The sequence below is a fragment of the Meriones unguiculatus genome, chromosome 7 (assembly GCF_030254825.1).
Source record: "Meriones unguiculatus strain TT.TT164.6M chromosome 7, Bangor_MerUng_6.1, whole genome shotgun sequence".
Taxonomy (NCBI): domain Eukaryota; kingdom Metazoa; phylum Chordata; class Mammalia; order Rodentia; family Muridae; genus Meriones; species Meriones unguiculatus.
The window spans coordinates 47,971,722-47,986,478 of NC_083355.1; the positions used below are offsets into that span (position 1 = coordinate 47,971,722).

Here is a 14,757-nt window from a genome sequence, read left to right on the forward strand (position 1 = left end):
TCTGAGCTGGTGTTCATTTAGATTGGAAATGCTACTTTGTGCCCTTGTGCATTCAGCTCAGAAAGGCAGCTCTACACTGTTCTAAACTCAGTTTGGGACCACTGCTCTGAGCTGTTTTTCATTCAGTGCAGAAATGCTGCTTCATTTTCTTGTGCACAAAAACACTCTTCTGTGCTCTTCTGCACTCAACTTGAAAAAGCTGTTCTGTGAAAGCTTGGACATACTGCACTTATCTCTGAAATGATGCTCTGTGCTCTTGCGCAATCAGCTCAGGAGTGTTGCTCTGTGCTCTTCTCTGCTCTGCTATGTGATTTTTCTCCACTCAGGTCAGAAACACTGCTCTGTGTTCTTCTCCACTAAACTTTAAACCCTAACCTTAGCTGTTTAGGATGGAGTAACTATGGCCCAGCATTGTGCTGTAGGTTAATTAAATAAATCCTAGTCTCTGTGTGGTGATTTGGGTATACAGCTGGTTTAGGAGTAACCACTGATTAACTAAAAGATAATTCTATAGTAAATGTTAATATTCAACAACACCTAACCCTAATCTTAAACCTAAACCTAATCTTAAACCTTGCCCTAACACTAAATAACCTAAACCTAACACTAACACCAACCTTAACCCTAATCCTACAGGTAAACCTAACCCTATACCTATCTCTAACCCTAACTCTAACCCTACCCTAACTCTAACCCTTAACCCTAACACTCTCTTCACTCACCCCGGCTCTGATGCTCTGTGCTCTTCAACACTCAGTTTGGGACCACTACTCTGAGGTGTTGTGCACTCATCTCAGAAATGCTGCTTCATTTTCTTGTTTCTCAACTCAAAAAAGCTGCTCTGTGCTCTTGTGCACTAAGCTCGGAAACACTGCTCTTTGCTCTTGCACTTACAGCACAAAAACACTTCTCTGTGCTCTTCTGTGCTCAGCTCAGAAAAACTGCTCTGTGCTCTTGTGCACTGAACTCTGAAACACTGTTGTAAGCTCTTCTGCACTCAGCTTTGAAACAATGCTCTGTGCTCTTGTGCACTCAGCTAGAAAACATTGCTCTGTGTTCTTGTGCAGTAATCTTGGGAACACTGCCCCGTGCTGTTGTGCACTCAGCTCAGAAACACTGCTCTGTACTCTTGTGCACTCAGCTCTGAAACACTTCTCCCTGTTATTCTGCACTATGCTCAACACTAACCCTAACTCTCTCTCTACTCTGTGTGGGATTACTGCTCTGTGCCCTTGTACACTCAGCTCAGTAATGCTGCTTTGTTTTCTTGTGCACTCAGCTCAGAAACCCTACTCTGTGCTCTTGTGTATGCTGCTTGGAAAGACTGCTCTTTGTTATTCTCCACTAAGCTCGAAACACTAACACTAATCCTAACCGAAACACTAAAGCTAATCCCAACCCTGACCCTGACCCTAACCCTAACCCTAACCCTAACCCTAACCCTGCTCTGAGGTGTTGTGCAATCAGCTCAGTGATGCTGCTCTGTGCTCTTGTGCATGCTGCTTGGAAACACTGCTTTATATTATTCTCCACTAAGCTCAAAACACTAACCCTAACCCAAACTCTGAAGATAATCCCAACCCTAACCCTAACCATAAACCTACAGTAAACCTAACCCTAACCATACACTAAAAGTATCACTAACCCTAACCCTAAACTTAACCTACTGTAAACCTATCTCTAACCATTACCCTAACAAAACTCTAACCTTAACCCTCAGCACACAGTAAATTAACACTAGCTCTAATCCTATCCCTAACTCTTACCCTATCACTAACCCCAACCCTTACCCTAAACCCAACCCTATCCCTAACCCTAACCGTAATGCTATTGCTATTCCTAAACCTAACTCTAACTCTACCTTAAACATACCCTAACTTGAACCATAACCCTAACCCAAAACCTAACACTAACCCTATCCCTCACACTAACCCTAACCCTTTGTCCACTCTGCCTGGCTCTGATGCTCTGCGCTCTTCAGCACTCAGTTTGAGATCACTGCTCTGAGCTGTTGTGCACTCAGCTCAGAAATGCTGCTTCATTTTCTTGTCCATGTAGCTCAGAAACACTGTTCTCTGTTATTCTCCACTAAGCTTGTAACACTTAACAGTAAACCTAACCCTAAACTTAACCCTACATCTAACCCTAACCCTAACCCTACACCAAATCCTAACTAAATGCTAACTATAACCATAACCCTAACCCTGTTGATGCTCATCCCAGGACTGATACTCTGCCTCATTCTCCACTCATTTTGCAACCACTGCTCTAAGCTGTTATATGCTCAACTCAGAAACACTGCTCTGTGCTCTGCTGCACTAAGCTTGGAAACACTGTTCTGTGCTGTTGTGCACTCAGCTCAAAAACACTGCTGTGTGCTCTTGTGCACTGCACTCAGCCCTGGAATGCTGCTCTGTGTTTTTCTCCACTCAGGTCAGAAAGACTGTTCTGTGTTCTTCTCCACTAAGCTTGCAAACCTAACCCTTACCCTAACATAACCCCCACCCTAACCCTAACCAGAACCAGAACCCTTACCAGAACTCTATCCCTAACCCTAATCCTAACCAGAACCAGAACCCTTACCAGAACGCTATCCCTAACCCTAATCCTAACCCGAACCAGAACCCTTACCAAAACTCTATCCCTAACCCTAACCCTAACCCTAAACTTAATTCTAACGCTTACTGTAACTGTAACCCTAATCCTAACCCTAATGGAACCTAACTTAAACTTAATCTTAACCATAACATTTCCCTAACCCTAAATATAACCCTAACCCTAATGTTAACCCTAACCTTGAACCTTAACCCTAACTAAACATAACTGTAAACCTAACTATAATCTAATAATATCTCTAATCCTAACCCTTATTCTAAACCTGACCCTAACATTAACCCCTAAACCTAACCCTGACCCTAATAATGAACCCTAACCCTAACCTAACCATAACCCTAAACCTAACCATAACCCTAAACTTAACACTAACCCTAAACCTAAATGTAATCCTAACCCTAACCTAACCCTAAATCCTAACCCTAACCCGAATCCTAACTATGTTAACCCTAAACACTAACTCTAAAACTAACCCTAAACATAACTCATACCCGAACCCTAAACTTAACCCCTACCTTAACCCTAATATTAACACTAACCCTTACCATAACCCTAACACTAATCCTAAACCAAAACCAAAATGTAATCCTAACCTAACAATATCTGTAACCCTAACACTTACCTTAACCCTAACCCCTAAAACTAATACTTAACCTTACCCTGTACTCTAACCCTAACCCTAATCCTAACCCATACCCTAACCTTAAACCTAACAGTAACCTAACTGTAACCAACTGCTAAACATAACCCTAACCCTAACCATAATCCTAACCATAATCCTAACTCTAATTCTAACCCTTACCATAATCCTAACCCTAACACTAATCCTTACTCTATCCAGCACCAGAACCCTAACCCCTTAACCGTACCTTAACCGTAACCCTAACTGTAATCCTAACCCTAATTCTAACCCTTGTCGTAAACCTAACACTAAACATTACCTAAGCTAAACTAAGCCTAACCCTTTCCCTAACCCCTAACCCTAACAATAATTCTGAAAGCAAACCTTAACCCTAAAACCAACTCTAACCCTGATCTCTAACCCTAACCCTGAAACCTAAACCTGAACCCTAACTATAACCCTAACCAAAACCCTAACCATAACCTAACATAACCCTAATCTTATCCCAAACCATAACCCTTAACCATAACCACAACTCTAACCATAAAGTATACCAAACTCAGTTTGGGACCACTGCTCTGAGGTTTTGTGCACTCAGTTCAGAAATTCTGCCTCTTTTTCTTGTTCACTCAGCTCAGTAACTCTGCTCTGTGCTCTTGTGCACTCAGGTCAGAAATGCCGATCTGCATTCTTCACTCAATTAGAAAAAGTTGCTCTGTGCTCTTGTGCATTCAGCTTGGAAACAATGCTCTGTGCTCTTGTGCATGTTGTTCAGAAACATTGATCTGTGTTATCTCCACTAAGCTCAAAATACTAACACTAACCCTTACCCAAACCTCGAGGATAATCCCAACCCTAACCTTAAACCTAAACATACAGTAAACCAAACATTAACCTAACTCTAATCCTAAGCCTAACCCTAACTTTAACCCTAAGACAAACCTATTCACCAATACCTAACATTAACCCTAACACTAACCTTAACTCTAACTCTAACCCCCTAACCCTAACCCTAATTCTAACCCTTACCCTAGCCAAAACCCTTCCCTAACAATAAGCCTAACCCTAAACCTAGCTGGAACACAAGCCTTCTACCCCTACCCCTAACTCTAATGCTATCCCTAACCCTAATCCTTAACCTATTCTAACCCTTACTGTAACCCTATCCCTAAGCCTAACCTAACCTAACCTAACCTAAAATAACCTAACCTAACCTAACCTTAACTCTAAGCCTAACATTTTCCCTAACTTCTAACCCTAACCATAACACTAATCTAACACTAACTCTAACTGTAACCCTGAACCCTAGTTCTATCCCTAACCATAACCTAACATAACCTTAATCCTAACACTAATCTTAACCCTCACCCAAACACTAACCATAAACCTAACCATAACCATAATCCTAGCCGTAATGCTAACCCTACCTTAACCCTAAGCAGAACCTAACCCTGAACCTAAACCTTACTTAAAACATAACTCTAACCCTAACTCTAAATCTAACTCTAAATGTAAACCCAACCCTAGCCTTAAAAATAACTCTAACCTGAACCCTATCCCGAATGCTAAACCTAACCCTAAACCTAAATCTAACTCTAAACCTAACCCTAAATCTAACCCTATCCCGAAAACTAACCCGAACCCTAATTCAAACCCCTTAACCTAACCCTAACCTAACCCTCATTCTAACCCTAACCTCTTCCCTATCTTCTAACCTTAACCCTAATACCCTGAATCCTAACCCTAACCCTGAAACATAACCCTGAACCCTAACCCTAACCCTAACATAATATAACCGTCAGTCTAACACTACCCTCTACCTAATCCAAATGCTAACCTGAAACCTAACCCTAACCTTAATTCTAACCCTTACTATAACTCTAACCCTAACCACAACCCTAACCTAACCTAACTTAACCTAACCTAAACTTAACCCTAACCATAAACTTTCACTAACATCTAACTCTAACCCTAAACTTAACACTAACACTAACCCAGAGTCTTAACCCTTACCTTAACCCTAAAACCTAACCCTGATCCTAATCCCAACCCTAACCATAACAACATAACATAACATAACATAACATAACATAACATAACATAACCCTAATCCTAACACTAATCCTAAACCTAACCCAAATGCTAACCCTAACCATAACCCTAACTATAATTCAAACCATACCCTAACCCTAAACCAAACTGTAACCCTAAACCTAACCATAAAACTAATCCTAACCCAAACATTAAGCCTAACCATAACTCTAATCCTAAATCTAAACCTAAATCTAACCCTAACTCTAACCCTAACCCTAAACATAACCCTAACTAGTCCTATCCCTAACCCTAACCCTAACCTTAACTCTAACCCTAAACTTAATTCTACCCCTATCACTAACCTCATCCCTAACCATAAACCTAAACTAACCCTAACATAACCCTGGTCCCTAACTCTAACCCAAACCCTAACCCTAAAACCTATCCCTGAACCCTAACAGTAACCCTAACCCTAAACTAACATAAAACTTTAACCAAACCCTTTTCCTAACTCTAATCCTAACCATTACTCTAACACTAACCTTAACCCTAACCCTAACCCTATTCCTAATTCTTTTTTAAATTTAATTTAATTTTTATTAATTACAGTTTATTCACTTTTTATCCCAGTTGTAGCCTTCTCCCCAATTCCCTCCCAAACTCACCCTCCCTCTCTCTTTTTCTCCTATGCCCTTCCCCCAGTCCAATGATAGGGGAGATCCTGCTCTTCCATCTGACCCTAATATCTCAGGTCTCATCAGAACTGGTTTCATTGTCTTCCTGTGTGGACTGGTAAGGCTGTTCCCCTCTCAGGTGGAGGTGATCAAAGAGCCAGCCCCTGAGTTTGTGTCAGAGACAGTCCTTGTTTCCATTACTAGGGAATCCACTTGGACACTGAGCTGCCATGGGCTGCATCTGTGCAGGGTTTCTAGGTTATCTCCATGCTTGGTCCTTGTTTGGAGTATCAGTCTCACAAAAGACCCATGTGCCCAGATTTTTTGGTTCTGTTGCTCTCCTTGTGAAGTTCCTGACCCCTCCAAGTCTTTCATCTCCCACTTCTTTCATAAGATTCCTTGTACTCTGCCCAAAGTTTGGCTATGAGTCTCAGCATATATTTTGATACCCTGCTGGGCAGGTTCTTTCAGAGGCCCTCTGTGATAGGCTACTATCCTGTTTCCTGTTTTCTCCCTCTTCTGATGTCCATCCATTTTGCCTTTCTGAATGAAGACTGAACATCTTACGAAGGGTCCTTCTTGATTAGCTTCTTTAGGTGTACAGATTTTAGTATGATTATCCTATATTATATTTTTAATATCTAATTACAAATGAGTATATACCATGTGTGTCTTTCTGCTTCTGGGATACCTCACTCAGGATGATCTTTCCAGTTCCTACCATTTGCCTGCAAATGTCATGATTTCCTTGTTTTACTTGCTGAGTAGTATTCCATTGTGTAAATGTACTACAATTTTTGTATCCATTCCTCAACTGAGGGATATCTAGGTTGTTTCCAGCTTCTGGCTATTACAAATAAAGCTGATATGAACATGGTTGCGCAAATGCCTTGTTGGATACTTGAACATATTTTGGATATAGGCCTAGAAGTGGTATTGCTGGATCTTGAGGTAGTACTATTCCTAATTGTCTGAGAAAGTGCCTGATTGATTTCCAAACTGATTGTACAAGTTTACATTCCCACCAGCAATGGAATAAACTTTCTCTTTTTCCACATTTTCTCCAGCATGTGTTGTCACTTGAGCTTTTGGTCTCAGCCATCTCCCCCCACCCCCGAAAAGTTCTTGGGCTCCTGCAGGTGGCCAGTTGCCAGCTTGGAGCCACCACTCACCTGTGCCTGCATGCTCTACGCACTACCACAGATGGAACTGTGGACTCCAAAACACCACAGAATAGGTCTCCCTGTCAGAAGGACACCCCACGGTGTGGGGAAAGATCAGGTCTGATCTCAGGACACCCAGCTCCAGAAAAGTTTCTGGGTTCCACAGCCTCCAGGCTCTAGCCCTCTGCGGCACGCAGGAGAGCTGTGCTCACCTGCCACTGATTACCACTTGGGTACTGGAGCACAGAGCTCCAATCTCAGACCAACAGAAGCCTCAGATCCTTGAGATCAGCCCCCAGACACTGCTCCAAGGAACAACCAGTTATCCCCAACTAAACTGAGCAAACCACGGGGCTCCCAGGTTTTTCAAGAGGGCTGTGGCCTAGAAAATCCTGTAAGAACAGTAGCAGCAGCTCACTAAATTCAGAGCAAGAAACCCAGCAGGGCGGCTGTCTCCAGGACTTTTCTGGGTGGAGAAGCCCCCCTAACTAACAAAGACCAGTTACTCCTCAGGCCTATCCCTAATTCTAACCCTAACCCAAAGCCTAACCCTAAACTTAACCATAACCGTAACTGTAGCTGTAACTATAACTCTAACCCTTACCCCAATTCTAACCCTTACTGTAACCCTAACCCTAATGCTAACTATAACCCTAACCTAACCTAACTTAACCTAATCTAAACTTAATCCTAACCCTAACTCTAACCCTAACCTTAAACCTAACTCGAACCAGAACCGTAACCCTAACCATAACCTAACATAACCCTAATTCTAACCGTAACAGTCTGTAAGGATTGTGTTGTTATTTTGGTGGGAATTGCGTTGAATCTGTAGAATGCTTTTGGCAGAATGGCCATTTTCACTATGTTAATCTTATCAATCCATGAGCATGGGAGATCTTTCCATCTTTTGATATTGTCTTCAATTTCTTTCTTCAGAGACTTGAAGTATTTTTCGAACAGGCCTTTCACTTGCTTGGTTAGAGTCACACCAACATACTTTACATTATTAGTGGCTGTTGTTTTCCTAATTTCTTTCTTGGCCTTTTTGTCTTTGGTATACAGGAGGGTTTTTGATTTTTTTGAGTTAATTTTTTATCCAGCCACTTTGCTGAAGGTGTTTATCAGCTGAAGGAGTTCTCTGGTTGAATTTTTGGAGTCACTCACATATACTATCATATCATCTGTGAATAGTGATACTTTGACTTCTTCCTTTCCAATTTGTATCCTCTTGATCTCCTTTAGTTGTCTTATTGCTCTAGATAGGACTTCATGTACTATGTTGAAGAGATACAGAGAGAGTGGGCAGCCTTTCCTTGTTCCTGATTCAGTGGGATTGATTTAAGTTTCTCTCTGTTTAGTTTGATATTGGCTATACACTTGCTGTATATTGTCTTTACTATGTTTAGCTATGTGCCTTGTATCCCTCATCTCTCCAAGACATGAATGGGTGTTGGATTTTGCCAAATGCTTTTTCAGCATCTAAGGAGATGATCATGTGGTTTTTCTCCTTCAGTTTGTTTATATGGTGGATTACATTGATGGATTTCCATATATTGAACCACCCCTGCATGCCTGGGATGAAGCCTACTTGGTCATGGTGGATGATATCTTTTATGTGCTCTTGGATTAGGTTTGCAAGTATTTTATTGAGTATTTTTGCATCAGTGTTCATAAGAGAGCTGGGTCTAAAGTTCTTTTTTTTTTTTGTTGGGTCTTAGTGAGGTTTAGGTATCAAGATGACTGTGGCTTCATATAATGAGTTTGGTAATGTTCCTTCTGTTTCTATTTTGTTTAGAAATAGTTTGAAGAGAATTGGAGTTAGCTCTTCTTTGAAGGTCTGGTAGAATTCTGCGCTGAAACCATCTGGCCCTGGTCTTTTTTTGGAAGGAAGACTTTTGATGACTGCTTCTATTTCTTTGGGGGATATAGAACTATTCAATCTACTTACCTGATCTTGATTTAATTTTGGTAAATGGAATCTATAAAGAAAATTGTCCATTTCATTTAGATTTTCAAATTTTGTGGCATATAGGCTTTTATAGTAAGACCTAATGATTGTTTGGATTTCCTCATTGTCTGTTGTTTTGTCCCCCTTATTCACTTCTGATTTTGCTGATTTGGATAGTTTCTCTCTGCCTTTTAGTTAGTTTGGCTAAGGGTTTGTCTATCTTATTGATTTTCTCAAAGAACCAGCTCTTGGTTTCATTGATTCTTTGAATAGTTTTTTATCCTCTTTTTTAATTTTGATTTTTATTAATTACAGTTATTCATTTTGTATCCCCCCCCGTACCCACCTCCCTCTTCGCCTCCCAATTCTCCCCTCCTTCTTCCTCACCTGTGTGCCTCCCCTTCCCTCTGATCCTATCAGGTCTATCAGGTCTCATCAGGAGTGGCTGCATTGTCTTCTTTTGTGGCCTGGCAAAGGTGCTCCCCTCTCAGGGAGAGGTGATCAAAGAGCAGGCCATCAGTTCATGTCAGAGACAGTCCCTGTCCCCATTACTATGGAGTCCACTTGGATACTGAATTGCCATAGGCTACCTCTGTGCAGGGGTTTCAGGCCATCTCCATGAGTGGTCTTTGGCTGGAGTATCAGTTTCAGAAAAGACCACTGTGCCCAGACTTTTTGGATCTGTTGTTGTCCTTGTGGAGCTTCTGTCCTCTCCAGCTCTTACTATCTCCCACTTCTTTCATAAGATTCCCTGCATTCTGCCCAAAGTTTGGCTATGAGTATCAGCATCTGCCTCAATACCCTGCAGGGTAGAGTCTTTCAGAGGCCCTCTGTGGTAGGTTCCTGTCCTGTTCCCTGTTTTCTCCCTCTCCGATGTCCATCCTCTTTGCCTTTCTGAATGGGGATTGAGTGTCTTAGCCAGAGTCCTCCCTTCTGATTAACTTTGTTAGGTGTACAGATTTTAGTATGTTTATCCTATATTATATGTCTAATATCCACTTACGAGTGAGTATATACCCTGTGTGTCTTTCTGCTTCTGGAATACCTCACTCAGGATGATCTTTTCCAGTTCCCACCATTTACCTGCAAATTTCATAATTTCCTTGTTTTTTTTTTTTGTTTTTTTTTTTTATAGCTGAGCAATATTTCATTGTGTAGATGAACTACAATTTCTGTATCCATTCCTCAACTGAGGGGCATCTGGGCTGTTTCCAGATTCTAGCTATTAGAAATAAAAATATGGAACGGTTCATGAATTTGCACATCATTCTTGCACAGGGGCCATGCTAATCTCTGTATCGTTCCAATTTTTTTTTTAATATATGTGTTGCCAAAGCGAGCACCTTTGAATAGTTTTTCTTTTTAATTTATTAATTTCAGCCCTGAACTTGGATATTTCCAACCATCTACTCCTCTTGGGCATGTCTGCTTCTTTTTTTTCCCCTAGTTTTTTCAGGTGAGCCATTAAGTTGCTTGTATGAGATGTTTCAAATTTCTTCTTGAAGGCACTTAGTGCTATGAATTTTCCTTTTAGCACTGCTTTCATTGTGCCCCATAAGTTTGGGTATGTTGTGCCTTCATTTTCATTGAATTCTAGGAAGTCTTTAATTTCTTTTTTTATTTCTTCCCTAACCCAGCTGTCATTGAGTAGCGAGTTGTTCAGTTTCCATGTGTGTGTAGGCTTTTTGCTATTTCTGTTGTTGTTGAGGTCCAGCTTTAGCCCATGGTGGTCAGATAGGATACAAGAGATTATTTCAATCTTCTTGTACCTACTAAGTCTTGCTTTGTGAGCAACTATATGGTCAATTTTGGAGAAGGTTCCATGAGGTGCTGAAAAGAAGATATAGTCTTTTGAATTTGGGTGAAAAGTTTTGTAGACATCTAGTAAGTCCATTATTTCCCTAAATAGCTAAATAGCTTCTGCCTAGATGATCTGTCCCTTGGTGAGAGTGGAGTGTTGAAGTTTCCCAGTATTAAGGTGTTGGGATTGATGTGTGATTTCAGCTTTAATAATGTTTCATTTACAAATGTAGGTGCTCTTGCATTTGGGGCATAGATGTTCAAAATTGTGATATCCTCCTGGTGAATTTTTCCTTTGATGAGAATGAAGTGCCTCTCCTCTTCTTTTTTGATTAATTTTGATTAATTTTGGTTGAAAATCTGTTTTATTAGCTTTTAGAATAGCTCCCCAGCTTGTTTTTTGGGTCCATTTGCTTGAAAAACATTTTTCCAACCCTTACTCTGAGGTAGTGTTTATCTTTGTTGCAGAGGTGTATTTCTTGGATGCAGCAGAATGTTGGATCCTGTTTCTGCAACTATTCTGTTAGCCTGTGTCTTTTTATTGGAGAGTTGAGTCCATTGATGTTTATAGATAATAGTGACCAATGAATGTTAGTTCCTTTTATTGTGGAGTTAGTGGTGTTACTGTGATTCAGTAATATTGCTTGTTTTCTTTTAATTTTTTTTTTTTGTTGTTGTGAAGTTATCAGTATCGGTATTGGTATGTTTTCTTGGGTGTGGTTGTTTTCATTGGATTGGAATTTTCCTTCTAGTATCTTTTGTAGGGCTGGGTTGCTGTGTAGATATCGTTTAAATTTAGTTTTGTCATGGAATATTTTATTTTCTCCCTCTACGTTGATCTGAAGCTTTGCTTGGTATAGTAGTCTGGGTTGGCATCGGTGGTCCCTTGAAGTCTGCATGTCATCTGTCCAGTCCTTTCTGGCTTTCATAGTTTTTGTGGAGAAGTTTGGTCTGATTCTGATAGGTTTACCTTCATGTTACTTGGCCTTTCCCCTTGCTTTTAATATCTTTTCTCTGTTCTGTAGATTTAGTGTTTAGACTCTTATGTCACGTGAGGAGTTTCTTTTCGGTTCTAGTCTATTTGTTGTTCTGTAGGCCTCTTGTATGTTTATGGGCATCTCCTTCTTTACATTGTGGAAATTTTCTTCTATGATTTTCTTGAAAATATTTCTGGACCTTGGAACCTGGAATCTTCTTTTTCATCTATTTCTATTATTCTTAGATTTTATCTTTTCATGGCATTCTTGATATCTTGGATGTTTTGTGTTTGGAACTTTCTGATTTCACTTTTTCTTTGAGAGAAGTATCAATTTATGCAAGTGTATCTTCAGCACCTGAGAGTCTCTCTTCCATCTCTTGTTTTCTAGTGGTGATGCTTACCTTTATGGTTCCTGACCTTTTCTCTAAATTCTCCAGCTCCAGGGTTTCTCTGTATTTTCTTTATTGATTTTAATTCTGTTTTCATGCCTTGCACATTTCCTTCATCTATTTGAATGTGGATTCCTGTCTTTCTATGAAATCTTGGAAACATTTTTATGTGTTTTTCTCTACGGTGGTTGATATCACTGTTCTGTTTTCTTTTCATCTACGTTCAGAGACACTAATGTATGTTAGGGTTAGGTTTGTGTTAGGATTAGGGTTAAGGTTAGGGTTAGTTGACAACGCTATACTTTGTGTTTCTGTTTTTTCGTTGAATATGGGTTTGTGTGTATGGATTTGGGATAGGGTTAGGGTTAGGTTTGTGCTAGGGTTATGGTTAGGGTTAGGTTTATGGTTAGAGTTAGGTTAAGGTTAGATTTAGTCCAGAAATGCTGCTATGTGTTTTTCTGTGCTTAGTTCACAATGTTGTTTGCGTTTCTGTTCTCATCTTCAAAAAACTTTCCAGGGATCTTCTGTACTTTGCAACATATCACTTTTCTGTGTTCTTTTCAACTTAGGTCAAAAAACTGATATGGGTTTTTCTGTACTTACTTCACAATGCTGTTGTTTGCATTTCTGTTCTTGGAAACATTTTTATTTGCTTTTCTCTATGTTGGTTGATATCATTGTTCTGTTTTCTTTTCATCTTAGTTCAGAAACACTACTGTGTGCTACGGTTAGGTTTAGGGTTTGGTTGTGCTAGTGTTAGGGTTAGGGCTAGGGTTATTGTTGTGCTAGGGTTAAGGTTAGGCTTAGGATCAAAGTTAGGGTTAGGGCTAGGGTAAGGTTTCTGCTAGGATTAGGGTTAGGGTTAGAATTAGAGTTAGAGCTAGGGTCAGGGTTAGATTAAGTCCAGAAACACTGCAATGTGTCCTTTTGTACTTAGTTCACAATGTTGTTGTTTGTGTTTCTGTTTTTACCTTGGAAACATATTTATGTGCTTTTTTCTACTTTGGTTGATATTATTATTCTGTTTTCTTCTCATCTTAGTTCAGAAACAATGCTGTGTGTTAGTGTTAGGGCTGTGCTAGAGTTATAATTAGGGTTATGGTTACAACGCGGTTAGTTTACAACGCGGTGCTTTATGGTTCTCTTCTTTTGTTGAAAACGGGTTTCTGCACTTTACGGCATGAGATATCAGTTTTCTATTTTCCTCTCAAAATAATTAATCAGGCAACATGTATGTGACTTAGTTTACAATATTATACTTTGTGTTTCTGTTCTTTCATTAAATACGTGTTGCTGTGCTCTACAGTGTGAGATATCACTTTTCTGTTTTCATCTAAACCTAGTTAATCAGGCAACACATATATGTTTCATATTATAATGCTGTGCATTGCCTTTCTGTTCTTTCATTGCAAACGGGTTTCTGTGTTCTACTCCATCATATATTAGTTTTCTGTTTTCCTCTCAACGTCGTTAATCAGGCGACACGTATGTGTTTTAGTTTACAACGCTGTTTTGCTTTTCTGTTCTTTCCTTGAATACGGGTTTCTGTGCTCTACAGTGTGAGACTTCACTCTTGTTAACCTCTCAACATAGTTACTCAGGCAACTCGCATGTGTTTTAGTTTACAACGCTTTGCTTTGCCTTTCTGTTCTTTCATTGAATACAGGCTTCTGTGCTCTACAGAGTGAGATATCACTTTTCTGTTTACCTCTCAACGTAGTTAATCAGGCGACACGTATGTGTTTTGGTTTACAACGCTATGCTTTGCTTTTCTGTTATTTCGTTGAATACAGGTGTTTATGTTGTACAGTGTGATTATCACTTTTCTGTTTTCTTCTAAAGTTAGTTAATTAGGCGACACGTATGTGTTTCAGTTTACAATGCTGTGCACATCATTTCTGTTCTTTCGTTGGAAACGGGTTTCCTTGTTCTACACTATCAGATATTAGTTTTCTGTTTTCCTATCAACGTAGTTAATCTGGTGACACGTATGTGTTTTAGTTCACAACACTGTGCTTTATGGTGCTCTTCTTTTGTTGGAAATGGGTTTCTGTCCTTTATGGCATGAGATATCTGTTTTCTGTTTTCCTCTCAACCTAATTAATGAGGCGACACGTATGTGTCTTAGTTTACAACGTTATACTTTGTTTTTCTGTTCTTTCATTGAATACTGGTTTGTGTACTCTACAGTGTGAGATATCACTTTTCTGTTTTCTTCTAAACTTAGTTAATCAGGCAACATTTATGTTTCACTTTACCACGTTGTGCTTTGCCTTTCTGTTCTTTGGTTGGGAACGGATTTCTGTGCTCTACTCCATCAGATATTGGTTTTATGATTTCCTCTCAACGTAGTTAATCAGGCAACACGTATGTGTTTTAGTTTACAACGCTATGCTTTGCTTTTCTGCTCTTTCGTTGAATATGGGTTTCCCTGCTCTACAGTGTGAGATATCACTTTTCTGTTTTCTTCTAAACCTAGTTAATCAGGCAACACGTATGTGTCTTAGTTGACAACGCTATACTTTGTGTTTC

General features: G+C 39.9%; 1 non-coding gene across 1 annotated transcript; it reads right to left on the minus strand.

Annotated features, from left to right (window-relative positions):
- Positions 1 to 10,290: 10,290 nt before the first annotated feature.
- LOC132655496 (U6 spliceosomal RNA) lies at positions 10,291 to 10,392 on the minus strand. Its single transcript, XR_009593303.1, has one exon. It is a non-coding gene; the product is annotated as a U6 spliceosomal RNA (small nuclear RNA).
- Between the last annotated feature and the right edge of the window lie 4,365 nt (positions 10,393 to 14,757).